Genomic DNA, 26824 nt, shown 5'->3' with positions numbered 1-26824 from the left:
TCTGAACTCTCTTTCAATGCATTGACCTATACTGTTGAAGTGCAAATGAACCTCATGCAAACATGATGTGAAATTAGGTCGGTTTTGACAGACTTGGCCCATATCAGCCTTAATTTTAAGTGAGGGTTTAGCTCAGTCACCTGATATTTGCTCCAATGCCAGTGTCGAAGTCCCTCCATTGGTTTCTTTGCTTTCCTCTGTATCTCATCATTCTTCAATCCCTCTCCTGCTTTTCTCTGGTTTACTTGAACACTTTATGGGATTTGTCTTTGTTTTTTAATCACGTTTGAGTGTGTGGCTGTTGAATATTTTGTCAGGGTTTGCTCTGGCCTTGACTTGGCTGAGTCCTCAATCCACAGTCAGTTGAACTGTGGAAATCAGGGGTCCATTGGGGATGTGGGCCTCCCTCACTGGTGAACAAAATAGTCTCAGTCATAGATTGGTTGTGTCATGTGGGTTTTGGTCATTCACAATTCATAAGGAAAAGGCTCGCCTAAGGTCTGTCCCTTGGGGATGCTTCTTCTACTGCTCTTCATTCATTTCTCTTAGCTGCCTCCTTTCATGATTTCCTTTCCTATTTCAGCACACAACTCAGTCCCTCTTTCTGCACATCTCTTTGCTTTCCTTTTCCTTTTCCTGTCTTTGCTACCCTTTCAGGCATGTGAAATTCTCCTTTGACAGTACTGTTTTTCCAACAGCTGAAAATGGTTTTGTCACTTCCTAATAGACCCCAGAGCTCCATGAGAAATCTGTAGTGCTTCAACTCAGTGACACTGCCCCTCATCAATGTGTCATTTTTTTTCTTGTCCCTTTCAAAGTTAGTAGGAATTTCAGTAGATGAACTTTGATATATCTCACCATGGATTCATCTACACATGTCAGTGTGCAGTTCATTTATTTTGTTTTGTATGTTCTTCCTCAAATTTTGGGCATTTCCAGCCGCAAATTTCTTGTGTGTTTGTCTTTTTCAAAATCAGTGGTAGAAATTTATGAGGAAATTTATTGTCAATTTCACATGTGGCCAACATGAAATAACTAATTAAGTATACATTTTTTGGAAGGAACCCTACAAAAGACTCTCTGTATTTTAAGATCTCAGTTCTAACCAGCCACATTGCAGGTGTGGCTGCTGTTTCAAATGGTAGCCTCCTGTGACAAGTGGCTGCCCAAATGTAAAAGCACCTCTCAGGGCTCTGATGCCACTGACCCCAGGGACATCAGGCTCTGAAACCTCCTTTTCTGTCTTAGGTGAGGAACATGCCCGCCTACCAGCAACTGCCCTGGGCCCAGGTTGGGCAGAGATGGTGTACTGAGAGACAAGCAGCAGGCTGCCAGAAGGCAGTGTCCTAAGCAGCCTGTGTTTCTTACAATGCTCTTTCAGCTACATCTCCTTCTCTGGAAGTTTGATCAAGGGATGTTAAAATTCAGTTGCCATCCTAAATTCTTGAGGGTCTGCTCACTTGTTCATTCAGTCTATATCTTCACGGTTAAGATAGAGGAACTCTACCGATCACATCACAAGTGTACAAATAGGATCTTGCTTATCTCTATCCCACTGTTGGGCCAATCCAGCGATATTTCCAAATTTCCATGACTGCATTTCCTCTGTTCCTTAATTTCTGTCAAAAAATTCTGTTTATTACTGAGTTCCTTATATTCCCACCACACACCTCGAGACTCTTTGTAATTGGCTTAGGAAGTATTTTTATGTTGGGTTCTTTAAAAATGTTTGTCAGGCCAGTGCCACATCTGAATCAGCTCTATGCTGGCACCAGTGAATAGTGTTTTCTCATTAGAGTGGCAATGTCCTTAATTCTTGATCTGAGGGGTCATTTCGTCTTCTCTCCAAGATGTTTCAGCTATTGTATCAGGAGTCATTGTATTTGGAGCCTCATTGAATCTTTTAATTTTGAAGCCAGAAGCCTTCTTTACTATAAGCATGCAGGTCCAGGCCTCCATGTTTAGGTTCGGGCTCCTTAGAAAGATGGTGTTCAGAGATTTTGCAGTGGCATTCTTGTGTGATTTCTTCTTGTGGTGACTCTGGGGGCTCCAACTCTCCCCTGGTGGTGGTTACCCAGAGGCAGAAGAAACCAGAGTGCAAGCATTATTCCTGCTCTCTCGGTTCTCACGTTTGAGCCTTTTTCTGTTGCAAGAACCCAGCCAGGCCACCACAATATATTTAGCTTTCCTCTTGCTTTCAGCCCCTCTTGTCTGTGACCATTGCCCAGTTGTTGCTCACTTTGCTGTGCTTGAGAGTACTGAGGGTGACTCCGAAGGCCCTTTGAAGCATATCCTCCATGAGGATATTTTGAAGTTTGGCTCATGAGTGAACTGATGTGAGTTGTGGAAGAAACACGGCAACAGCAAAAAGCCATTGCTGTCTGATCCTACAAGGGTGCATACTATCTACATAAATTTTCAGTGTTGAACTCGACTTTGGTCACCTGGCTGAAGTAGAGTTTGCCAGATGCTTCCAAAGTGAGGTTATCCTTTAACCTTTCCACACTCTGCTCTTGGAGAGGAAATCTTTGAGAACAGGTCACAGGTAACCCGTGTGGACCTGGCACACACATCCTTTGGAATTGTGCTGTGTGGAAAATCTAACCCTGCTCCTCCGTTTATGCTTCTTGTTTATTAAATTATTCTTTTATCTCATGGTTTCTATTCTGATGACTGTTTATTTTGTACTTTCAAAGGTTATAACCCAATCGTTGACTCTTTCTCCTTTGGCTAACATTTTCAAGTCATGAGCAACAGTAGCCCCTTCGGTGCCTCCATGGTTATGTGGATGTCTTCCTGAGATTGTGGTAACTTTTTGTGTCATTCCTTGCTCTTTGGTTTATCTTGTGCATCACACATTTACATGTGTTTCAGGCTCCTCCTCCTCCTCCTCCCCCTTCTCCTCTTGTTCTTTTTTATTTTCAAATATTTTTGTAGTTGTTGATGGATAGAATGCCATTATTTTATTGTTTACGTTTACCCAGTGCTGAGGATGGAACCCTGTGCCTCCCAAGTGCTGTGGTCCTACACTTGTCCAAGTTTCTTGACTCAGACATTTCTCCATTTCTTTATCACTAGTCATTAGAAAGTGGTGTTAGAAACTCAAAAGTGAGCATCAGCCAGGCCTTTTCTAACTTGGCTTTAGTGTTTTTCTAGGCTGTTGCAGCTGAAAGAAGCAAATCTCTGTGTGCCTACTAACCCATGTGTACACACATTGCTATGAATATCATATTAGATATTATCTTCAGATGTATAGTAAGCTTAATGGAAATCCAAGCCCATCTCCCCAGTTCTATTCCATGACGACTTGCAGAAATTTGCTTCTGCCACTTTGTTATGGGTATCTCCTTCCAGCAGTAAGAATTCTGCCTCCCTGTATCCACCGTCCATTTCGGTAGTCATTTCATTCCAGTGTACATGTGCAAGTAGACGGATTGGCTAACCTGTATTCCCATGGGCAGTAGGTTAGTTCATTGGAGTGCAACAGTTTTATTATGATAATGATGACTATTTTGACACTGGGGTGCTTGATCACTGAGCCAGATCCCTAGCCCTCTTCCTTTGGAGCCAGGTTCTCACTGTGTTGCTTTTGACCTCACCAAGTTACTGAGGCTGCCCTCAAACATGTGACCCTACTGTCACAGCCTCCTGAGTCGCTGGGATTACGGGTCCACGTGGACCACCATGCCTGTACAACAGCTTTTGTTGCCATTTGCCGCTTTGCAGATTAATTTCTCCTCTGAAGTTACTCTAGTGAGCCCTGTTTTGCTCACAGCCCTCAGTGACTTGTTTTTCTTCTCTTTTGTCATGCGTTTGTAATATGGCTAGCTTTACTTGGAACATTCTGCAGTCCAGCCTCATCCACCAAATCTTCTTAATGCTGTCTTAAGCTTTCAGATTAAGAACATATTTGTTATGGTTCCTATTCCTTTATATCGGTTAAAGTGAGGTTTCGGCCCAGGAATATGCTCTACCTTTGTGAATGCTCCACGTGAGCTTGAGAGGATTTTGATCCCACAGGTATTGGATGGAGTATTCTGTACAAAGAGATCCAGTTGGCTGACACTGCTGTTCATATTTGTGTATCTTTTCTAGTCAGCTGTCTGCTTGATTTGCTGATTATTGATAGAGGCGTGTTGAAATCTCTCACTTCCCTGGTGGATTTCTCCTTGCCTCCCATAGTTGACACTGTGCCTCCAAGAGGATATGACATTTTAGGATGGTCATATCCTCTTGGAGGATTGATCTCTTAAATCACTAGGTAGTGCCCCTAGCCATTTTCCTTGCTTCACTGTCTGCTTTGTCTGAAATTGACACTGTGTCTGTCTTTGAATTAGCCTAAGTGGTGTAAACCTTTCTTCACCCCTTAACTTCTAAGCCATCTGAATCATTCTGTCGAATGTGACTGCCCCAAGCACCAATTATAGGTGGCTTTTGCAATCCACTCTGAACATCTCTGTCTTTAATGGCGCGGTTATTAGACCATCTCTGTTTAAAGTGATTGTATCGTGTCCATCCTCCAGCCTGAAATCCTAATTGGAATAAGATATGTTCCTTGTTTGTATAAATACATCACAATAGATTTTACTCTCCTGCGTAAGTACAAAGAACAAATTCAAATAAAAAACTTTTTAAAATCCTCAAAATAAACATAAAGTGATTGTTGATTCAAGTGGGTTCATATCAATTGTACTTATTGGCAATTATCTTGTGTGTTCCCTGCATTGCTTCTTTGCTTCTTGTTGCCCCTCTTTGTCTCACCCTTCTTGGTTTACCTGAGCCTCACATTGGATTCCATCGTCTTCTCCCTTAGCACTACTGCTGTTGTAGCTTTCAAACTTGTTTCTTAAGGTTTCCATAGACTTTCCAATACAACTATGGCCCCGACTCCACCCTCCAGGAACACTCCACATCCTATGTGCAGTGCTCCACCCTCCAGTAACACTCCACCCTCCAGTAACACTCCCCAGCCCTCCGTTGCTCCTGATGTTCACTTCACAGCGTCCATGCTACAATCACTCCATACCGTGTCAATATTGCATCGATCATTTCTCTTTTACACCGTGCTAGGATGAGCAATATGAACTAAACCGTTGGCATCTATTTGTTCCTATACTGACTGCCATCCTTTCTTCATGTTAATGAAAGTTTCTAATTTGTTTTCTTCCTTGTCTATGTTTGTACGATTCTTCCAGGGAGGCATTCCTGTACATTAATAAGCTCAGTTTTTACTTCTCAGAGAATGTATCTTATTTCGTATTTACTTTTCCATGATAATTTTCCAGATGTAGAATTTTAGGTAGGGAATGTTTTTGCCCTGAATGAACACTATATATTTGAGCCTACTCTGTTTCTTTATGTGGCTTCTATAATTCTACTCCACATACCTCAATAAGTTAGGGGATTTTAAGCTATGGAATGTTCTTTCAAGGTTTTCCTCCTGTCTGAAGTTGTCTGCTGTTTGAACATCATACGCCTAGGCTGTGTGTGTGTGCTTGTGTGTGTGTGTGTGTGTGTGTGTGTGTGTGTGTGTGTACACGTGCACTCGCATTCACATATGTCTTCATGAGTTTTCCGGATGACAGTTCTAAGCTTTTTGGTTCTAATACTTCTTCTCTGTTATCTGTCTTCTTTGTCTTCCTGCTATTCAGATGAACATGTCAAACATTTGGTAGGACTTGTTTTCATTTTCTGTGCTGGGGACAGATATCAGGCTTCAAGCGTGTTAGGTAAATGCCTCCAGGAGTTTTCACATGGTAGGATGCATGGTTTCAGTTCCCCTCATCTTTTTCTCTTTGCACTTCTGTTTTGGAAGTTTCTGTGGGCCTGTGACCTACCCCTTAATCTCACCGATCTTTTCCTTAATTGGGCTGCGTCTCCTGATGAACTCCTGACAGACACCATTCATGAGCTGTATGCCCTGTTTAATTTCTCTTACTTCCTGTGAATTCTTTCTCCGAATTTCCACCTTTTCCTAACATCACACAGCTGGTCCTGCAAGTTGTCTTTTTTTCTCATTAGGACCCTGAGCAGGATAGTCATGCTTATTTTCAACTCCCCCTTTTACCATTTTGGTACCTGGGTGCCAGGTTAGACTGGTTCTAAGGTGTGTTTTGACTCCTCATTCTCTATTTTTACCTGGTTTCTGACAGGCCTCCTCTGCTTTCCATCATGTTTGTTGTTCTTGTTTTGTTTTGTTTGTGTGTGGGCAGGAGGAGACCTCTGCTACTGGGTAGTAGGACCTGAATGAAATGGTGATCCACTGGGAATAGTTCCGTTAATCTTGCAGGGAGATGGGCTGCCTTTGATGGTTGCTAAAGCTGTAAGTACCAGAGGCTTCCAAATTCCTGCCTTTATCTGCCCCTCTTGAGTTTGGTCAGCCTAAAGTACTCCTGCTCCGAATTTTTGTTTTGCAGCACTTCAGGCAATGTTCAATGCAATATCCTTGTCACCATGTTGATGTGGAGGTAGGCTGTGGGGGAGGGAGGGAATTTTACAGCTGTGTGATTGAATCTCAGGCATTGTTGGGGCTGTGGCTCTGGGATACGACCTTCACAGGTGTTTCTCTAGTGTTATTTCCTTCACCTCCTGTCCTCTGTCCCTCCCCTGACTGCAGTATTCCCAATCATTTCCTGTAGACTGCACTATTTTTCCCTTAGTTGGACCAGAGGTATAGAGGTGAGTGAGGTGGGCAGAGTACCTAGGATAAGGCTCTGCCAAAGTTATTTCCCTAGAGAGTTAACCTTTGTCTTGAAGAGGAGTCTCCAGGAGTATTTGGCAGTGATGGCTCCACCCATCTCCCTGTGGGGAGTGGGGGAAGCGCTAAGAGGATGGCGACTAGGACCCCTTTGCCAAGTCATTCCAGCTCTAGAGCTAACACCCCTGGATATGTGGATATTCAGCCTAAAGCAATTCTTCCTGTTTACCATTGACCGTGTGCAAGCACACATCATATGCTGTGAATTGCTGTCAGTTCCTGAGACCACACGCCTCTGATCTGATCCAAGTGTGGAGATCTCAACTCTGGCACTCTGGTCATGAAAATATCTCAGGATCCAAGGTACTGGTTTGCCCTGTCACCTCAGTTCCTTGATGAGTCCAGAAATGGCATAGGTTCAGTTTCTGCTGGTAAGGATGGAATTGCTGTTTTCTTGCCTCTCTGAATGTTGGAGGTGAACTAGAATTCTCATCTGTTCTCATTCTGCAGTGTCCCTCAATCGCCATACCCCAATGACTCACAACTGTCATGCCCAGTGCCAACAAAGATTAAGCATATAAAAGCTGAAATTGAAAATCATTGTATTTGGGATCAAAGCCATGGCAATTTGGGAGTTGCGGGTTAGAGATCAAGTGCTATTCTCAATGAATTCTAATATTAATCTTTAACTTTAAAAATTATGTATTTATGCTCTTAGAAATTTTTAAAAAGTTGATGCATTATATGTAGTAATCATCTAGGAATTTTATGTGGCAAAAACACGGAAGTAAGTGCTGAGCACAATTTGAAGATGAAATAATGCTCTCAATTATATAATTGCAAAAAGAGTTATTACCTCTTGCTTGAGGATGCCAGTTGTCACAATGAGTTTATCAATATTCATGTGTTGCCCATGATCTAAACAGGTTTGAACACTTCTTCTTCGGTGTGCTAGTATGAACTCTGCCCACTGCCAAATGCTAGGTAATGAAAGAAAGAGAGCGCACCACATTGCCATTTCACAGATGAAGAAACTAAAGATAAAAGGCAGCAAGGGACAGGTGTGGTGGCACACACCTGGAATCCCAGAAGCTCTGGAGGCTGAGGCAAGAGGATCACAAGTTCAAAGCCAGCCTCAGCAAAAGCAAGGCACTAGGCAACTCAATGAGACCTTGTCTCTAAAGAAAATACAAAATAGAGCTGGGGATGTGGCTCAGTGGTCCAGTGCCCCTGAGTTCAGTTCCTGGAACACCCACCCCCCAAAAAACAGGAAGAAGGAAGGAAGGAAGCTGCCAAAAATGAAACAGGATGGGGCTGGGGTTATAGCTCAGCAATGGAGCGCTTGCCTCGCACATGTGAGGCACTGGGCTGGATCCTCAGCACCACAAAAAAATAAAGAAAATTGTTTCTGTGTTTTATACCGTTTTTCTGTCTTTGTTAAAACGTAGTTCACTGACATAAAACACATACAAAGACGGGAGTATAAGGCTGGGGATATAGCTCAGTCGGTAAAGTGCTTGCCTCACATGTACAAGGCCCTGGGTTCAATCCCCAGCACCACAAAAATGGGGGGAGGGGCCTGTATAAATATGAAGGGACAAAAATATATTGATGGTGTTTCACCAAGGAGACACATGCCTGTAGGTATACAAAGCAAACACAGGCATGCAACCACCACCACAACCAAGATAGAGAAATCTCCTGGTATCCCAGATATGTATGATATGTCTTTAACTGGCCATTGTCCCTGAAACGGAATTGCTTTTCTGACGTTGGTCACTACAGACGAATTGCCTTTTTAAAAGATTTATAGAAACAGAATTCTACATTATGAGAGGGAGTATGGGAGGAATAGAAGGTCTCTAGATAGGGCATAGGGGTGTGAGGGGAAGGGAGGGGGCAGCAAGTTTGGTGGAATGTGATGGACATCCTTATCCAAAGTGCATGTATGAAGACATGAATTGGGGTCAGCATAATTTATATACAACCACAGATATGAAAAATTGTGCTATATATGTGTAATAAAATCAGAATGCATTCCGCTGTCATTTATTCATTAAAAATCAATTAAAAATTTAAAAAATAATTCTACATCGTGGACATTTTTATGCCTGGCTTCTTCTGCTCAGTACTCTGATTTTGAGATCTACCCATATCACTGCACGTAGGGGCATTTGCTTGTTTCATTACTCTCTAGTATTGTGTTCCATGGATAAATCACAAATTTATTTAAACGGCTGGTGGATATTCACATGATTTCCAGGTAGTGACCCTCATCTACAATCATGCTGTGAATGTTTGTTAGTGTCTTTTGGAGACATGTTGATGCAGTTCTATTGGACGTGCACTAGACTGTATGGTAGCCAGAATTCTCTGATGATTCCACGTGACCATGATCTTCTTATAATGCCCTCTCACTGAGTTGACCTTGAACCTGCACATGTGGCTAGATATCACACCTGTGATGACATTACTTTATGGAAACCAGGATGCTGCCGATGTAAGTAAACTCACAGGTCAGTTGCTCTAAAGAGAGGATATTAGTGGGTGTAGGCCAGACCTAATCAGATTAGCACTTAGAAATCAGATTAGCACTTAGAAGTGGTTAGGTCCTAACTGAACTAATGAGTCAGAGAGGGGCGGGAGACATGGTGGCGGGTGGCGCATAGATATAGCTATTTAGATCCTAAGCGAATATTAGCAGGGGCCACATGGCAAGGAGAGTACAGCCTGAAAGAGAACGGAGGCCTTGGTCCTACAGCTATAGGGACCTGAATTCAGCTGTCAATGTGGATGAGTCTAGAAGGACTTCTTCCACAGAACCTCCAGAAAGGAACCCAGCCAGTCCAACACCACCCCACACCCTGCATCCTGAGGCATGAAACCAGGCAGGCTGTGTGCTAATGTCTGACCTATGCAACTGTGAACTGGTGAGTGGCAGATTCAGCTGCTGAGTGGCAGATTCAGCTGCTGAGTGCTGTAGTGAATGGGAAACCTGTGGAGATTCTGGTCCCTGGATGTGGGGTGCTGCCATGGTGGACCTGGAACCGAAGTAGGGCAGGACTCTGGAACCGAAGTAGGGCAGGACTCTGGAACCAGGTGTTGAGTGAAGCCTGGGAGAATTTCTAGGTGCATGATAGAGAAAGCCTGAGTTGCCTTGAGAAAGAGGGAATGTTTTAGGGAAACCCCAAACTCCCTCAGAGAAAGCCAGAACACAACTCTTAATGGACTGTTGTTTTGTGTCTGCACTCTTGGGAGGTTTCTGAGCGTGGGGGTGGCAGCAGAAGCTAGAGAGATATTATTGGAAACCATAGAAGGAAGATCTTCATCATTCACTGGCAGAATTCTTAGCAGGACCACATCCCCTAGATGGGTAGTAGCTGAATCTGAACATGGTGAGCCTGGCTATAGGGCTGAGGAGACTTCCAAGCAAGGTGCTGAAGGAGCACCTGGCTTCTTCTTGTGGAGACAGAGGGATGTGAGAGGGGAAAGATCAACTGTGAAATAGAAGGAACCAGGACTTTGTGATGTTCACAATTCTCAGCCTATCTAGAGGTGGGGGAACACTACCATGAAGAGTTTGCATCTGAAAGTGTGCCATGGGGAGAAAGCAGACGGTTTGGCTGTACAAACTTTTGCTGAGAACTCAGAAGGACCAAACATTCAGAGTATCCAGTCCCACAAAATCTCTCTTAAGAGACTGAAGGTGTGTCAGATATTCTTAACTTAACAGATGTTCTTAACTCTACTGAACGCCTCTGGGAAGCTTAAAGTTGTTGTTCCTCAGCCATCTCAGCAGAACCCTAAATATAGAAGGGATTCTTTTTGCCAAATTTATGTTTGGGACTTTCATGTGAATGCCAGCAAAATCCACACAAACTCCCACATGTTTCTAGAGAAACTTCAAGCAGTAGAAATAATGCCAGGTTCAACTTTAAGGGAAAGCCAGAGTACAACATGCATACAAGTAGAGAACCCTAGAGATATACTCACAGGGAGTATTTTGATAGTGTACTCAGGGACAAACATCTTGTTTTCTTTCATAAAAATGGAGGGATGATTCGAGCTTAAGATCTAATGACCCCAAAGTATATAGAACAGTCACTGGGGATCATTTCAGTCTTGGAGACTTTATCAAAGAATTCTGGCTGGTGTTTTTCATATGATTTTTAATGTGCTTTATAATTCTAACTCATGCAGCAGAATCACCACTTCCACTGTCTTCCTAAAGTGCTCCTCAACTAGGCAAGTCTTACCCATTTCAGGGAGCAGCACCATCACCGATCCTCATTCTATGAGGAATGACTTATTGTAGCTTGAATTCTTGATAATTGCCATTCTGACTGGAGTGAGATGAAATCTTAGAGTGGTTTTGATTTGCATTTCTCTAATGTCAGAAATCTAAGAGTCATCAAAGATTGCTTGCCCTTTACTCCTGAATTCATATCCATTGGAATTGTCTGAGTTGAGTACACCATTTGTTTACATTTAGAGCAGAGAGAAACCATCCTTGCTCTGCACTGTGTGAATTCTAGCTGTACAAAATGCTTGAGCTTAATCAAAAGCCATTTTTCCATGACAATAAATTGTGGAGTAGTTGAAGGGATCATAAATTTATTCATTTATTTTTCATTTAAGTGAATATTCTATTTAATCATTATTTCATTTTCTTTTTTTATTAATTAATTTAATTTTTTCACACAAATGGAGCACAACTATTCATTTCTCTGGTTGTACATGATGTAGATACATAACATTCATAAATTCATACCCTTACATAGGGGTAATAATGTCCATCTCATTCCACCATCTTCCTCCTTCAATACACCCTCTCCCTTACCTCCCCTTGCTCAATCCAAAGGTCCTCCATTCTTCCCTTGCCCCCTCCATTGTGGATCTGCATCCAATATTCAGAGAAAACATTTATCCTTTGGTTTTTTCGCAAACTCTGTTTTTCCCCAACTCTGTCCATTTACCTGTAAATACCATGATTACATTCTTCTTTAAGGCTGAGTAACATTCCATTGTGTATATATACCACATTTATCCATTCCTCTATTGAAGGGCATCTAGGTTGGTTCTACAGTTTAGCAATTGTGAATTGAGCTAGTATAAACATTGAGTGGGCTGCATCACTGTAGCATGCTAATTTAAGTCCTTTGGGAATAGACCAAGGAGTGGGATAGCTGGGTCAAATGGTGGTTCCAGTTGTAGTTTTCTAAGGAATCTCCATACTGCTTTCAAAAGTGGTTGCGCCATTTTGCAATCCCACCAGCAATGAATTAGTGTACTTTTCCCCCACATCCTTGCCAGCACTTATTGTTGCTTGAATTGTTGATAATTGCCATTCTGATTGGAGTGAGATGAAATCTTAGAGTGGTTTTGATTTGCATTTCTCTAATTGCTAGAGATATTGAACATTTTCATATATTTGTTGATCAATTATATATCTTCTTTGGTGAATTGTCTGTTCAGTTCCTTAGCCCATTTATTGATTGGGTTATTTGTTTTTTCTGTGTTAAGTTTCTCGAGTTCTTCATATATTCTGGAGATTAGTGCTCTATCTGATGTGCATGTGGTAAAATTTGCTCCCATTCTGTAGGCTTTCTCTACACTTCATTATTTGTTTCTTTTGCTGAGAAGAAGCTTTTAAGTTTGAATTCATCTACTTTATGGATTCTTGATTTTATTTCTTGTGCTTTAGGAGTCTTGTTAAGGAAGTCAGATCCTAGGCTGACATGGTGAAGATTTGGGCCTATTTTCTCATCTATTCAGTGCAGGGTCTCTGTTCTAGTGCCTAAGTTTTTGATACACTTTGAGTTGATTTTTGTGCAGGGTGAGAGATAGAGGATTAATTTCATTTTGCAGCATATGGATTTCCAGTTTTCCCAGCACCATTTATTGAAGAGGCTATCTTTTCTCCAATGTATGTGTTTGGTGTCTTTGTCTAGTATGAGATTACTGTGTTTATATGGGTTTGTCTCTGTGACCTGTATTCTGTACCATTGGTCTACATGTCTGTTTTGGTGCCAATACAATGCCATTTTTGTTACTATAGCTCTGAAATATAGTTTAAGTTCTGGTATTGTGATGCCTCCTGCTTCACTCTTCTTGCAAAGAGTTGCCTTGGCTATGCTGGGTCCTTAATTTTTCCAAATGAATTTCATGATTGCTTTTTCTATTTCTATGAGGAATGTCATTGGGATTTTGATTTGAATCGCATTAAATCTGTATAACACTTTTGGTAGTATGGCCATTTGACAATATTAATTCTGCCAAATCCAAGAATAAGGGAGATTTTTTCATATTCTGAAGTTTTTTAAAATTTCTTTCTCTAGTGTTTTGTAGTTTTCACTGTAGAGGTTTTCAACCTCTTTTATTAGGTTGATACCTAAGTATATTATTTTTTTGAAGCTATTGTAAAGGTGTAGTTTTCCTAATTTCTCTTTCAGAAGATTCATCACTGATGTCTAGAAATGCATTTTATTTATTTGATTTTATATCCTCTTTGCTGGAATTAATTTATTAGTTCTAGATGTTTTCTGGTGGAATTTTTTGAATCCTCTAAATATAGACTCATGCCTGTGAGAATTTTGGTGATTGTTTTCTCATATTTGCTTGCTGTTTTGGGCACTGAAAGAGGAATCCCTTTTGTAAAGACTAAAAATATGTGTCCAAGTATGAAACTTCAATCTGTGCATCTCAGCCTATTTAACAGAAACTAGAGTCTACTCAAAATAAATTAATGTACATTCACCAGTAGATTCATATGCAGCCTGTACAAATGTTGATGAATGTAAGGACAGTATCACCCTGAATCCTAGGAAACTCCAGGCTGTGTTTCATCTTATTGGATAATTCTGAATCATATATGCTGTTTGGAGCCTGAGGGAGGTAGCACATCCAGTGCTGAACATCCTAAGCTAAGACAGTGTGACGTCATCCCTTTTCTTGCCTCTAGTCCTCTCACAAACCTTAAAACCCACCAGACACCCCCCCCTTGAGTTATCCAGATGTCTGGAGGAGTTCCAGGATAATCCACTATGGGGTTATACCCAGGCATGGAGATATAGCCTATTGGCCGGCATGGTATATCTTTCAAGCAATTGATCATTTGAGGTTGAGCTACAGGAGTGTTGCTAACAAGCTGATTTGAGGTACTTAAAATGGTTAATATAGACAGACTCCACACCCCAAACCCCTCCCCTGAAACACACACTCTCTTTTTTTAAGATTGAATTTGTTTATTTGTGCTTAAGAAGAAACTAAAACTCTAAGTAAATAAATACATGGTTGAGAGGATTTACTTATTGTAATTTAAAAGGAACTGCTTAGTAAATATTGTCAAACTTCTCAGTTTTAGCTTCTAATATGATAATTATCAATGTAACCCATGTAAGCAAGAGTTCTTTGGAGCCCTGACTGAGTTTAAGCATCTAAGAGAGTCATGAAACTGAAATGTTGGAGAATGACTGTCCTTAAGTAGATAGCACTTTACACTTGCCCCAATGAATATTGAAGAAAACAGTCCTCAAAAGGATCAAGCTGACCCAATAGTAGCTCAGCTACCAAACAAGCTTCAGTGCTCTTTAACCTTCAGGACAAGACATGTTATGGAGATGAAGAGGGAGATTTCATAATAATAAAAGAATCACTTCATTAAAAAGACACAACAATCCTAAGCACATTTGTACACAATTATAAAACTTCCAAATCCATGAGGCAAATCTGACAGAATGGAAAAGAGAAACAGACAAAACTGTAATCTTAGTTGGAAATTTCAACAATCATATCTTCAGTAGTTGACAGAACAAAGGTACCCCAAAACAATAAATATATAGATATTTGAAAAACAATGTCAACCAGTTTAACCTGTATTTATAGAATAATATTCCCCCAAATGACAGAATACACATTCTTTCCAAATGCACAAGGATCATTTACTAACATATATAAATTCTTCACATAAGTTTGGGCCATAAAACATTTACAAGTACTGAAAATACTGAGGAAGTTTTCTAACCACAATGAAATTAGAAAACAACAGCCAAAAGATAACTGAAAAGTTCCCATATGTTTAGAAATCAACACACCGGTAGAAAAGTTACAGGTCAAAATTAAGTTACAAGGGAAATTTGGAACTATTTTTGAACTACTGTTAACGAAAACACATCAAAATTTGTGAAACACGGCTAAAACAGTGCTTAACATTTAAAATCAATAAACTTCTACTTTAAAAAGCTAGAAGAACAAATAAGACCCAAAGTAGAAAAGAAAGATAACTACAGACATCAATGAAATAAAAAAATGAATAGAGAAAAATCAGTGAAACCAAAAGTTGTTCCTTTAATCAATAAAAATTATAATAATCATGTGATGAACAAAAGAGAATATATAAAAACCAATATGAAAAACAAAAGAGGACATATGACTATAATTATTGTAGCCATTACAAGGATATCAAGGGAATATTGTGAATAACTTTACACCAATAAATTCATCATTTAGATGAAATGGACAGATTCCTTGAAAGGCACAAATTACCAAAACAGTTGGGCTATAGATACCCTGAATGTTGGACATGTCATATGGAGTTGGGGAATGGTAATATTTTAAAGATCTTGTCTTTAAAATAAAGAAAATGGAAGGTATAATATCCTTCTGTATATCCTGATGATGTAGAGAATGGGTACAGCTGGTGTACTCATGTGCCCGACCTGGGCTGATGATAGGAAATTCACCAACTACTCTCGGTCCTTGAACTTCTTCTACATCACCCTTAGCATTTGTTATTCTCCATTAGCAACTGTCCAACTGACATGCTTTCTCAGGAAGTGCATCCTTTGACATTTCAATCCTGATGCGGTATGTGAAGAAATAGTGGGGTGGATGTACAGAGCTGCTTTCTGGCAGAAATGATGTGGAAACTGACACTATAATATCCCTAGGTGTTGCCATGCACTCTGGATCGTGAACATATCTGAAAATTTGGTTTCTGATGATGGAGAAAGCCACCTGATACAACATTTTTGACATAAAAGCTAAATCAGTCAGTAAAAGTAGCACCTATGATAAACATGTCAATAGCAGTTGGATTCTGATTCATTTTGTCTGGACATTGGTAGAAAACTTCATTTTTGTTTCACCCTGCACTGCTTCCACTGTTATGTACTGACTCAAGCCAGTATATATGCCAAAAAAGTGAGACAATATTTAAGCCCCTGTCTCTGCTGGAATCCTCTGGCAGCTGTATCAACATCTAACAAATCTTCACAATGATAGTGATTAAACAGAGCCATACTTCCCAACAACCCAGGAACCACTAACTTCTGCCCATTGTGGATTCAGTATGAGTACCCATGGTCATCAGGAAGCTTGCAACCAATCTGTGCTTGGTCTTTCTCCACAGCATCTAGGTCTTTCTCATGAGCATCCTCTTTCAGAGATAAAACTATCTGAGGATACCTGAGCTCCAAATATTTCTTGAGATCATCCCAGGCCTTTTTAATAGCAGCATAATGATCAATGTATCTTCCTACATCAGTGTAAGTATCTATGAAGAGAGATTTCCAACATGATTCTTCCATATTTTCTCTTCCTCAGATATCAGCCAGTATTTTTTGCAATGTCTTCTCCGCAGTGGATCATGACTTGATAGCTGGCTAAGTCTTTGATATAGCAACAATTGATCAGGTCCTAGTAGTTCAAGAAAGATAAAATGAGGAGCAGAGGATCCATGAGCAACGACTCCAGGGTCATAGGCACTTTCTCCTCCATGGTGGCCTTCTTGCCTGGCCCAGAGCAGGCCTGGCCCCACCCTAGCTCCACCCCGGCCCCACCTCTGCCACCACTGCAGCTGCTCCACACTCTCTTAGTGGCTGAGTTTGGGGCTGGAGAAATGCAAACTATTGACGGAAGGGGAGGACCCAGAAGGGTGACCATGCCTTTCAGTTCACAATCAGACACCTCTCAAAGGAAGGATGGGGCAAACCTCCCTGTCTGATACCTCAAGGATAGAGGTTAAAAGGCTCCAGGAAGGGGGCTGGGGTTGTGGCTCAGCAGTAGAGCGCTTGCCTAGCATGTGCAAGGCCCTGGGTTCAATCCTCAGCACCACATAAAAATAAATAAAGAAAAACAAAAGTATTGTGTACAACTAAAAAGAAATAAATATTTTTTTTAAAAAGGCCCCAGGAAGTGGAAAGCCTCATGTGACACCCTGCTCATCAATTAGAGGTAAAGATTCAGCTGGCTCCACCCATCCTCTTCCTCTACCAGCTCTGCTGCTAACCCAGGAGGGCACTAGTAGCCATGTTGTTTTGTCTCTGAGCACTTGTGTTGTATCTCTGAGCAAGAACTCAATATGGTGGTTACCCAGACACCCATAGAAAAGGAGCAGAAGCACCAGCAGCGGGAGGTCCTAGTAGTTCAAAAAAGATAAGAGGGTGGAAGAATGAGGGCATGCTAGCTTCTGGCCACTATTGCAGGATGAGAGATCAAAATCCTATTGTCTTGGTCCCCACAGCCTCCAACAATTGGCTCCATCGGGAGACACCCTGCAGAGCAGCACAGCAGGTCCCACCAACTGTTCAGTTGTTTCCAAAGCCTGTGAAGACACAGTACTGCCCTCCATAAGCTGTGTGCCAGCAAAACAGTATGCCCACTTCTGGGGCGGCCGTGGTCCCCATGCACAACTTAGGCACAAAGGATCCGAAACCAATGGCCAGGAATGACCCCAGGCTGAGACCAAGTGCCCCCCAAACAACCATCATAGGAGGCAGCTCTGCCTCGACCAGGCTGCCAAGCCTCCAAGGCACCACCTGCTTCCTGAGGCTCCCACACAGCGGTTGCCACTGTCATTGGTGCCTCTGCCACCATCTTCTCCAAGGTCTCAGCCGTACTACCGCGACCATTCTCAAGTGTCTATGTGGAATTATGCATCCTGTCCAGGGCCTGCCCTCCGGAGCCAAGCTGTCAGGGCAGGCCCTGCCCTCTGCAGTGGCACCACTCTTCCAGGCCGTGCTCTCCAATGCCACACATCTGCACCAGGTCCTGCTCACCACAGTCAAGGCAACCCAGCCAGGCCCTGATATGCCATGCCTAGACATCCGGCCATGTCCTGATCTCCTTAGACACGGCACCCCACCAGACCCTGTTCTTCCAACCAGTACATACAAGCCTGGCCCTGTTCTCCAACAGAATACATCTGCAAAAGGCCCTGATCCCCACAGCCTCGCTAATGCACCTGTTCACAACCAGACACCTCTCAAAGGAAGGGTGGGGCAAATCAGAGGCCCTGTTCTCTACAATGATGCATCTGGACCCAGCCCAGATCTCTACCATGGAGCCACCCAGCCAGGCCCTGTTCACCACAGTGTACTGAGGCCTGGCTCTGCTTTCCTGCCTCCTATGTCTGCACCAGGCACCAATCGAAGCAGCCACCCTACCTGACCAGGTCCGGATCTCCACATAGTGCATCTAGGCCTGGCCATAATCTTGGTCACCATGCATCTGCAGAAGGCCCTGATCTCCACAGCCATGCCACCCCACCAGGCACTGTTCTTCACTGCAGCGCATACAGAATTGGCCCTGCTTTCTAACTCTGGGCATCTGCAATAGGCCCTAATCCCTGCAACCACACCAACGTGCCAGACCCTGTTCTCCACAATGATGCATCTGGGCCAGGCCCAGATCTCCACCATTGAACCACCCTGCCAGGCCCTATTCTCTGTTGCAGTGTGCTGAGGCCTGGCTCTGGTCTCCTGTGTCCTGCATCTGTACCAAGCACTGATCCCAGCATTCACCCCACCCAGCCTATGATCTCCAACTCCGTGCACCTAACCACACCACCCCTCTAGACCCTGTTCTGTACTATAGTTTATTTGGAACCGGATCTACTCTCCATTGCTGTGCAACTGTAGCAGGCACTGATCTCCATAGCTATGCCACCCAGCCAGGCACTATTCTCCATAGCCAAGCAATCAGGACAGTCCCTGCTCCCCAAAGCCAGGCCAAGCCACCAGGCTCCATCCTCCATAGCCAGGCCAAACCACTGGGCCCTGTCCTACACAGCCAGGCCAAACCACCAGGTTCTGTCCTCCATAGTCAGGCCAAACCACAGTGTTCCATTCTCCGCAGCCAGGCTAAACCACTTTGCAGTGAAACAGTCAGGAAAGGCCCTGCCCTACACAGTCAAAGGAAACCAGACTCTGCCCAACAAAGTCATGACACCTTGCCAGGCCCTGTTCTGTGCAGTTCAGAATCCCAGCCAGGTCCTGTTGTTGGCACTAACACTTCCTGTTCAGCCCCCGCTGTCCATAGACGTGCTCCTCTTCTGGGCCATGTTCCCGAAAATCCTGCATCTAGGCTAGTTCCTGTTCTCTGCACCAGTGTTTTCTATCAAATTCTGATCTTCACAGCAGCACTACTGGGCCAATCTCTGCTCTCAGAAGCCATGATAACCCAACAGAAGCTAACTTCCAAGTCCCCCAAGCTAGATCAGGTTCTGCCTGATGCCATTTCACCAGGGCCTACTTTCTGCAGCAACTCTACTTCACGAGGCCCTGCTTTCTGCAGCAACATCTCAGCACCAGGTTATGTCCTCTACAGCAATGCCAACCAGCAAAGATCAGCCCTCTGCAACCTCCCCTCTGTTTGGGCTGGCTGCCAGGAATCCTCCTTCTCCCCCTAGGTTTCCGTATGAAGGATTGCCTTCCAGAGCAGTTCAAGCTCACCTGATCCTGAGGTTGTCCATTTTGCCTCCCAGTTTGACAATGATATCCACACAACCCCTTCCTCACCGTCCTCTCTTGGCAAAATTATTTCTCATAACGATAATTCCTTCTCTTCCTCTTCCTCTTCTAAGTCCCCTGGCTTGAGTTCCACTTCCTCCCTTTCTGGATGTTCTATTGTGAGTTCTTTTTCCTTCTCCCATGGATTTTATGGTGTGGACTCTATCTCCTAGCTCTGATAGCCTTAACCTCCTTGACCTAGGTGCCTGAGCCTTGACTCTCTAGATGAGCTGAAATAGGGAGCACGTTTCCCCCCTCCCTCCTCCTTCATCACCTGTGCTCTGACCCTCTGTGAGTATACTCCAAGACCCCCAAAAGGTACCAGAATCTGTCTACTGTGATGAATGGGCTGCCTGCTACATGGTTACCTGTAGGATCTCCAAAAGTCTGTGAGCCTGCAACCACCATCCTGAGAATTCCTCATCCCATGACTCCATCACTAAAAATTTACCTGTTCTCAGCCCTTGATTTTGAGCCTTCTCACTTAGAAGGGCCTGCCTTTACCACTGGGATGAGATTTCTATTTTCCAATTGCCTCTTATACACCTACTGTTTAATAAATAAGATTAAATTGTTAGCTGTATTTTCTTTAATGTAGAATGAAGTGTGTGTGTGTGTGTGTGTGTGTGTGTGTGTGTGTGTGTCAGTGTGTCAGACTGAACACAGGGCCTCACACATGCTAAACACAACAATATACAACTGAGCTATATCAACAGACCATAGAATGATGTTTTTATGGCAAAAATAATTACCTGTCTTATTTGGAGCATTAAAATAAAAGCAGAGGGCATACTAGATGACTTTTTAGGAGTGAAGTACAGCAATGTCCCATCAAACATTTAATGCTTCTGAAATGGAGTTTTATCCATAAAATTTGCATTTAACATTGCTGATGTGGAACTTGGAGAAGAGAAGGTTACAGGGTTTAACTCAAGATGGCAGAAAGAGGGGCGTGGGGGGGACAAAAAAAAAAAAAAAGATGGCAGAAAGAAAGGAGCAACAATGAAGATATATGGGGGGCTGTGGTTGTGGCTCAGTGGTAGAGTGTTTGCTTAGCATGAGTGAAGAACTAGGTTCGATCCTTGGCATCACATAAAAATTAATAAATAAAATAAAGGTATAAAACTGTTGTATCAGTTTTAAAAAAAGGTATATGGGGAGAAAACAAGAGGCAAGGCATAATCAAATATGTGCAAGGCAAGGGGGGTATTGGAAGGAAGATCCAGGATCAGGAAGGGAAAATTAGCAAGGGTCAGGACCTTGAAGCAGAACTTATCAGTTTCTGTGCAGAGGGTACAGGGATTCCTGAAGTCAGAAGGGGGAGGAGACTGGGAATGATATAAAGCAAATTATTGGCATTGGAAATAGACATGTACATAGAAAGCTTAGTTAATGAGTAATACTGCCATAAAAATGATTATGAATTAGTATATTAGAAGGTATATGAAGGTGAGTGTATGGGTATTTCTTGGTGCCTGTATGTACATGTATAGCAGGAAATGAATGAGCATATATCATTTAAAAATACGACTTATACTCGATTCATGGATCAACTGATAAATAGAATCCTACACTTGTATGCATGTTGTACTCTGGCTTTCCCTTAAAGTTGAACCTGGCATTATTTCTGCTGCTTGAAGTTTCTCTAGAAACATGTGGGAGTTTGTGTGGATTTTGCTGGCATTCACATGAAAGTCCCAAACATAAATTTGGCAAAAGTAATTCCTTCTATATTTAGGGTCCTACTGAGATGGCTGAGGAACAACAACTTTAAGCTTCCCAGAGGTGTTCAATAGAGTTAAGAACATCTGTTAAGTTAAGAATATCTGACACACCTTCAGTCTCTTAAGAGAGTTTTTGTGGGACTGGATACTCTGAATGTTTGGTCCTTCTGAGTTCTCAGCAAAAGTTTGTACAGCCAAACTGTCTGCTTTCTCCCCATGGCACACTTTCAGATGCAAACTCTTCATGGTAGTGTTCCCCCACCTCTAGATAGGCTGAGAATTGTGAACATCACAAAGTCCTGGTTCCTTCTATTTCACAGTTGATCTTTCCCCTCTCACATCCCTCTGTCTCCACAAGAAGAAGCCAGGTGCTCCTTCAGCACCTTGCTTGGAAGTCTCCTCAGCCCTATAGCCAGGCTCACCATGTTCAGATTCAGCTACTACCCATCTAGGGGATGTGGTCCTGCTAAGAATTCTGCCAGTGAATGATGAAGATCTTCCTTCTATGGTTTCCAATAATATCTCTCTAGCTTCTGCTGCCACCCCCACGCTCAGAAACCTCCCAAGAGTGCAGACACAAAACAACAGTCCATTAAGAGTTGTGTTCTGGCTTTCTCTGAGGGAGTTTGGGGTTTCCCTAAAACATTCCCTCTTTCTCAAGGCAACTCAGGCTTTCTCTATCATGCACCTAGAAATTCTCCCAGGCTTCACTCAACACCTGGTTCCAGAGTCCTGCCCTACTTCGGTTCCAGGCCCACCATGGCAGCACCCCACATCCAGGGACCAGAATCTCCACAGGTTTCCCATTCACTACAGCACTCAGCAGCTGAATCTGCCACTCAGCAGCTGAATCTGCCACTCACCAGTTCACAGTTGCATAGGTCAGACATTAGCACACAGCCTGCCTGGTTTCATGCCTCAGGATGCAGGGTGTGGGGTGGTGTTGGACTGGCTGGGTTCCTTTCTGGAGGTTCTGTGGAAGAAGTCCTTCTAGACTCATCCACATTGACAGCTGAATTCAGGTCCCTATAGCTGTAGGACCAAGGCCTCCGTTCTCTTTCAGGCTGTACTCTCCTTGCCATGTGGCCCCTGCTAATATTCGCTTAGGATCTAAATAGCTATATCTATGCGCCACCCGCCACCATGTCTCCCGCCCCTCTCTGACTCATTAGTTCAGTTAGGACCTAACCACTTCTAAGTGCTAATCTGATTTCTAAGTGCTAATCTGATTAGGTCTGGCCTACACCCACTAATATCCTCTCTTTAGAGCAACTGACCTGTGAGTTTACTTACATCGGCAGCATCCTGGTTTCCATAAAGTAATGTCATCACAGGTGTGATATCTAGCCACATGTGCAGGTTCAAGGTCAACTCAGTGAGAGGGCCTTATAAGAAGATCATGGTCACGTGGAATCATCAGAGAATTCTGGCTACCATACAGTCTAGTGCACGTCCAATAGAACTGCATCAACATGTCTCCAAAAGACACTAACAAACATTCACAGCATGATTGTAGATGAGGGTCACTACCTGGAAATCATGTGAATATCCACCAGCCATTTAAATAAATTTGTGATTTATCCATGGAACACAATACTAGAGAGTAATGAAACAAGCAAATGCCCCTATGTGCAGTGATATGGGTAGATCTCAAAATCAGAGTACTGAGCAGAAGAAGCCAGGCATAAAAATGTCCATGATGTAGAATTATTTTTTAAATTTTTAATTGATTTTTAATGAATAAATGACAGCAGAATGCATTCAGATTTTATTACACATATATAGCACAATTTTTCATATCTGTGGTTGTATATAAATTATGCTGACCCCAATTCATGTCTTCATACATGCACTTTGGATAAGGATGTCCATCACATTCCACCAAACGTGCTAACCCCTCCCTTCCCCTCACACCCCTATGCCCTATCTAGAGACCTTCTATTCCTCCCATACTCCCTCTCATAATGTAGAATTCTGTTTCTATAAATCTTTTAAAAAGGCAATTCGTCTGTAGTGACCAGCGTCAGAAAAGCAATTCCGTTTCAGGGACAATGGCCAGTTAAAGACATATCATACATATCTGGGATACCAGGAGATTTCTCTATCTTGGTTGTGGTGGTGGTTGCATGCCTGTGTTTGCTTTGTATACCTACAGGCATGTGTTTCCTTGGTGAAACACCATCAATATATTTTTGTCCCTTCATATTTATACAGGCCCCTCCCCCCATTTTTGTGGTGCTGGGGATTGAACCCAGGGCCTTGTACATGTGAGGCAAGCACTTTACCGACTGAGCTATATCCCCAGCCTTATACTCCCGTCTTTGTATGTGTTTTATGTCAGTGAACTACGTTTTAACAAAGACAGAAAAACGGTATAAAACACAGAAACAATAGACAGAAATACCCTTCACACTCAAAATCATGTATGCTGTGAAAAGCAATAACATCTCCAGAGTCATTTTCTATAACACCTGATATGAACTGACATGATCCTGTTTGAAATTTGTACTTATCCTTCTGACATGAATAGTTACGTTTTGCTGCAGAAACCGTGCTTTATTAGATTTAGCATTTCTACTCCATACCCTGCTGTTGTTCTCCTGTAAAGTAGGCTATATGAATTCCAAAACATATGGGGATAGGAGCTTCAGATAAGGGGTGCCCATGGGTAGCTGATACTCGAGGATTTTTTAAAAAATATTTACTTTTTAGTTGTAGTTAGACACAATACCTTTATATTGTTTATTTCTTTTCATGTGGTGCTGAGGATCGAACCCGGGGCCTCACATGTGCTAGGTGAGCACTCTACCGCTGAGCCACAAACCCAGCCCAAGGGTTTTTAACATCATTCTACCAACCCAGAGCAAATTAAGTTGAAAAGAACAAGTACTGAAGAGAGTCTATCGAAGATGGATTGAGTTGCTTCAGTATTTTTACTCACCCACCATTTCAGATGAGATGGCTTTTCACCTTTGACCTACTACAACGATGGATTAAGCAATATTAAGCAATTCCATAATATGACACCATGGTCTCATAACTAAAAAAATAAAACAAACAAAACACAACTGTAGATTTTCTATATATATGGTTGGTATTGACACACTCAAACCTTATGGATGGGAAATTAAATCTATGTTCCTAAGTGAGATAGAATCTAATTTTGATGTGTGCGTGCACACGTGTGAACATGCTCGCACATACAGAACCATGTGAGTTTCTGGGCTTTTCTCTGTGTGCTCCTTCCCAGGTGTTAGTGTGAGAGATCAGAGAGCCTTCCCTGCATGAATTGGGGATTTCTATCCCCTTTCAAGCTCCAAATCAGTTGAATAAGACTCAAGAATATGTGACTTCTGAAAACAATTGGTTGCTTGTGTTCATTCACCTCTGCTTGCCCTTTCTTCTGGAAATTTGCTGACTGAGCCTGGCAGAAAAACATAACACCATTTTCTGAGAAAGCTCTGACTACTCAAAAGTGCATTCCAGGAAAGACAGAGAAGTATATGGGCAAGAACATACATACCTATACCAAAAGGCCTTGGGAATCTCTCCCAGATCAACTCCCTGCTTCCTGTTTTGTTTTTTTAAGATTTTAAAAAATATGGACACAATATCTTTATTTTCTTTATTTTTTTGTGGTGCTGAGGATCCAGCCCAGTGCCTCACATGTGCGAGGCAAGCGCTCCATTGCTGAGCTATAACCCCAGCCCCATCCTGTTTCATTTTTGGCAGCTTCCTTCCTTCCTTCTTCCTGTTTTTTGGGGGGTGGGTGTTCCAGGAACTGAACTCAGGGGCACTGGACCACTGAGCCACATCCCCAGCTCTATTTTGTATTTTCTTTAGAGACAAGGTCTCATTGAGTTGCCTAGTGCCTTGCTTTTGCTGAGGCTGGCTTTGAACTTGTGATCCTCTTGCCTCAGCCTCCAGAGCTTCTGGGATTACAGGTGTGTGCCACCACACCTGTCCCTTGCTGCCTTTTATCTTTAGTTTCTTCAACTGTGAAATGGCAATGTGATGCGCTCTCTTTCTTTCATTACGTAGCATTTGGCAGTGGGCAGAGTTCATACTAGCACACCGAAGAAGAAGTGTTCAAACCTGTTTAGATCATGGGCAACACATGAATATTGATAAACTCATTGTGACAACTGGCATCCTCAAGCAAGAGGTAATAACTCTTTTTGCAATTATATAATTGAGAGCATTATTTCATCTTCAAATTGTGCTCAGCACTTACTTCCGTGTTTTTGCCACATAAAATTCCTAGATGATTACTACATATAATGCATCAACTTTTTAAAAATTTCTAAGAGCATAAATACATAATTTTTAAAGTTAAAGATTAATATTAGAATTCATTGAGAATAGCACTTGATCTCTAACCCGCAACTCCCAAATTGCCATGGCTTTGATCCCAAATACAATGATTTTCAATTTCAGCTTTTATATGCTTAATCTTTGTTGGCACTGGGCATGACAGTTGTGAGTCATTGGGGTATGGCGATTGAGGGACACTGCAGAATGAGAACAGATGAGAATTCTAGTTCACCTCCAACATTCAGAGAGGCAAGAAAACAGCAATTCCATCCTTACCAGCAGAAACTGAACCTATGCCATTTCTGGACTCATCAAGGAACTGAGGTGACAGGGCAAACCAGTACCTTGGATCCTGAGATATTTTCATGACCAGAGTGCCAGAGTTGAGATCTCCACACTTGGATCAGATCAGAGGCGTGTGGTCTCAGGAACTGACAGCAATTCACAGCATATGATGTGTGCTTGCACACGGTCAATGGTAAACAGGAAGAATTGCTTTAGGCTGAATATCCACATATCCAGGGGTGTTAGCTCTAGAGCTGGAATGACTTGGCAAAGGGGTCCTAGTCGCCATCCTCTTAGCGCTTCCCCCACTCCCCACAGGGAGATGGGTGGAGCCATCACTGCCAAATACTCCTGGAGACTCCTCTTCAAGACAAAGGTTAACTCTCTAGGGAAATAACGTTGGCAGAGCCTTATCCTAGGTACTCTGCCCACCTCACTCACCTCTATACCTCTGGTCCAACTAAGGGAAAAATAGTGCAGTCTACAGGAAATGATTGGGAATACTGCAGTCAGGGGAGGGACAGAGGACAGGAGGTGAAGGAAATAACACTAGAGAAACACCTGTGAAGGTCGTATCCCAGAGCCACAGCCCCAACAATGCCTGAGATTCAGTCACACAGCTGTAAAATTCCCCCCTCCCCCACAGCCTACCTGCACATCAACATGGTGACAAGGATATTGCATTGAACATTGCCTGAAGTGCTGCAAAACAAAAATTCGGAGCAGGAGTACTTTAGGCTGACCAAACTCAAGAGGGGCAGATAAAGGCAGGAATTTGGAAGCCTCTGGAACTTACAGCTTTAGCAACCATCAAAGGCAGCCCATCTCCCTGCAAGATTAACGGAACTATTCCCAGTGGATCACCATTTCATTCAGGTCCTACTACCCAGTAGCAGAGGTCTCCTCCTGCCCACACACAAACAAAACAAAACAAGAACAACAAACATGATGGAAAGCAGAGGAGGCCTGTCAGAAACCAGGTAAAAATAGAGAATGAGGAGTCAAAACACACCTTA

The 26824-nt window shown here is 42.7% G+C and overlaps 1 long non-coding RNA gene and 1 pseudogene across 1 annotated transcript in view; one reads left to right on the top strand and one right to left on the bottom strand.

The window, feature by feature from the left end:
• Positions 1-26824, top strand: part of LOC120890719 (uncharacterized) — a 135739-nt gene that overhangs the window by 66974 nt on the left and 41941 nt on the right. The window lies entirely within an intron of this gene.
• LOC101964452 (F-box only protein 3 pseudogene) lies at positions 15238-16456 on the bottom strand (annotated as a pseudogene).

The sequence above is a fragment of the Ictidomys tridecemlineatus genome, chromosome X, assembly GCF_052094955.1.
Source record: "Ictidomys tridecemlineatus isolate mIctTri1 chromosome X, mIctTri1.hap1, whole genome shotgun sequence".
NCBI lineage: Eukaryota > Metazoa > Chordata > Mammalia > Rodentia > Sciuridae > Ictidomys > Ictidomys tridecemlineatus.
Note: the sequence above shows the minus strand (reverse complement) of the source record. Positions and strands in the feature narration are given on the sequence as shown.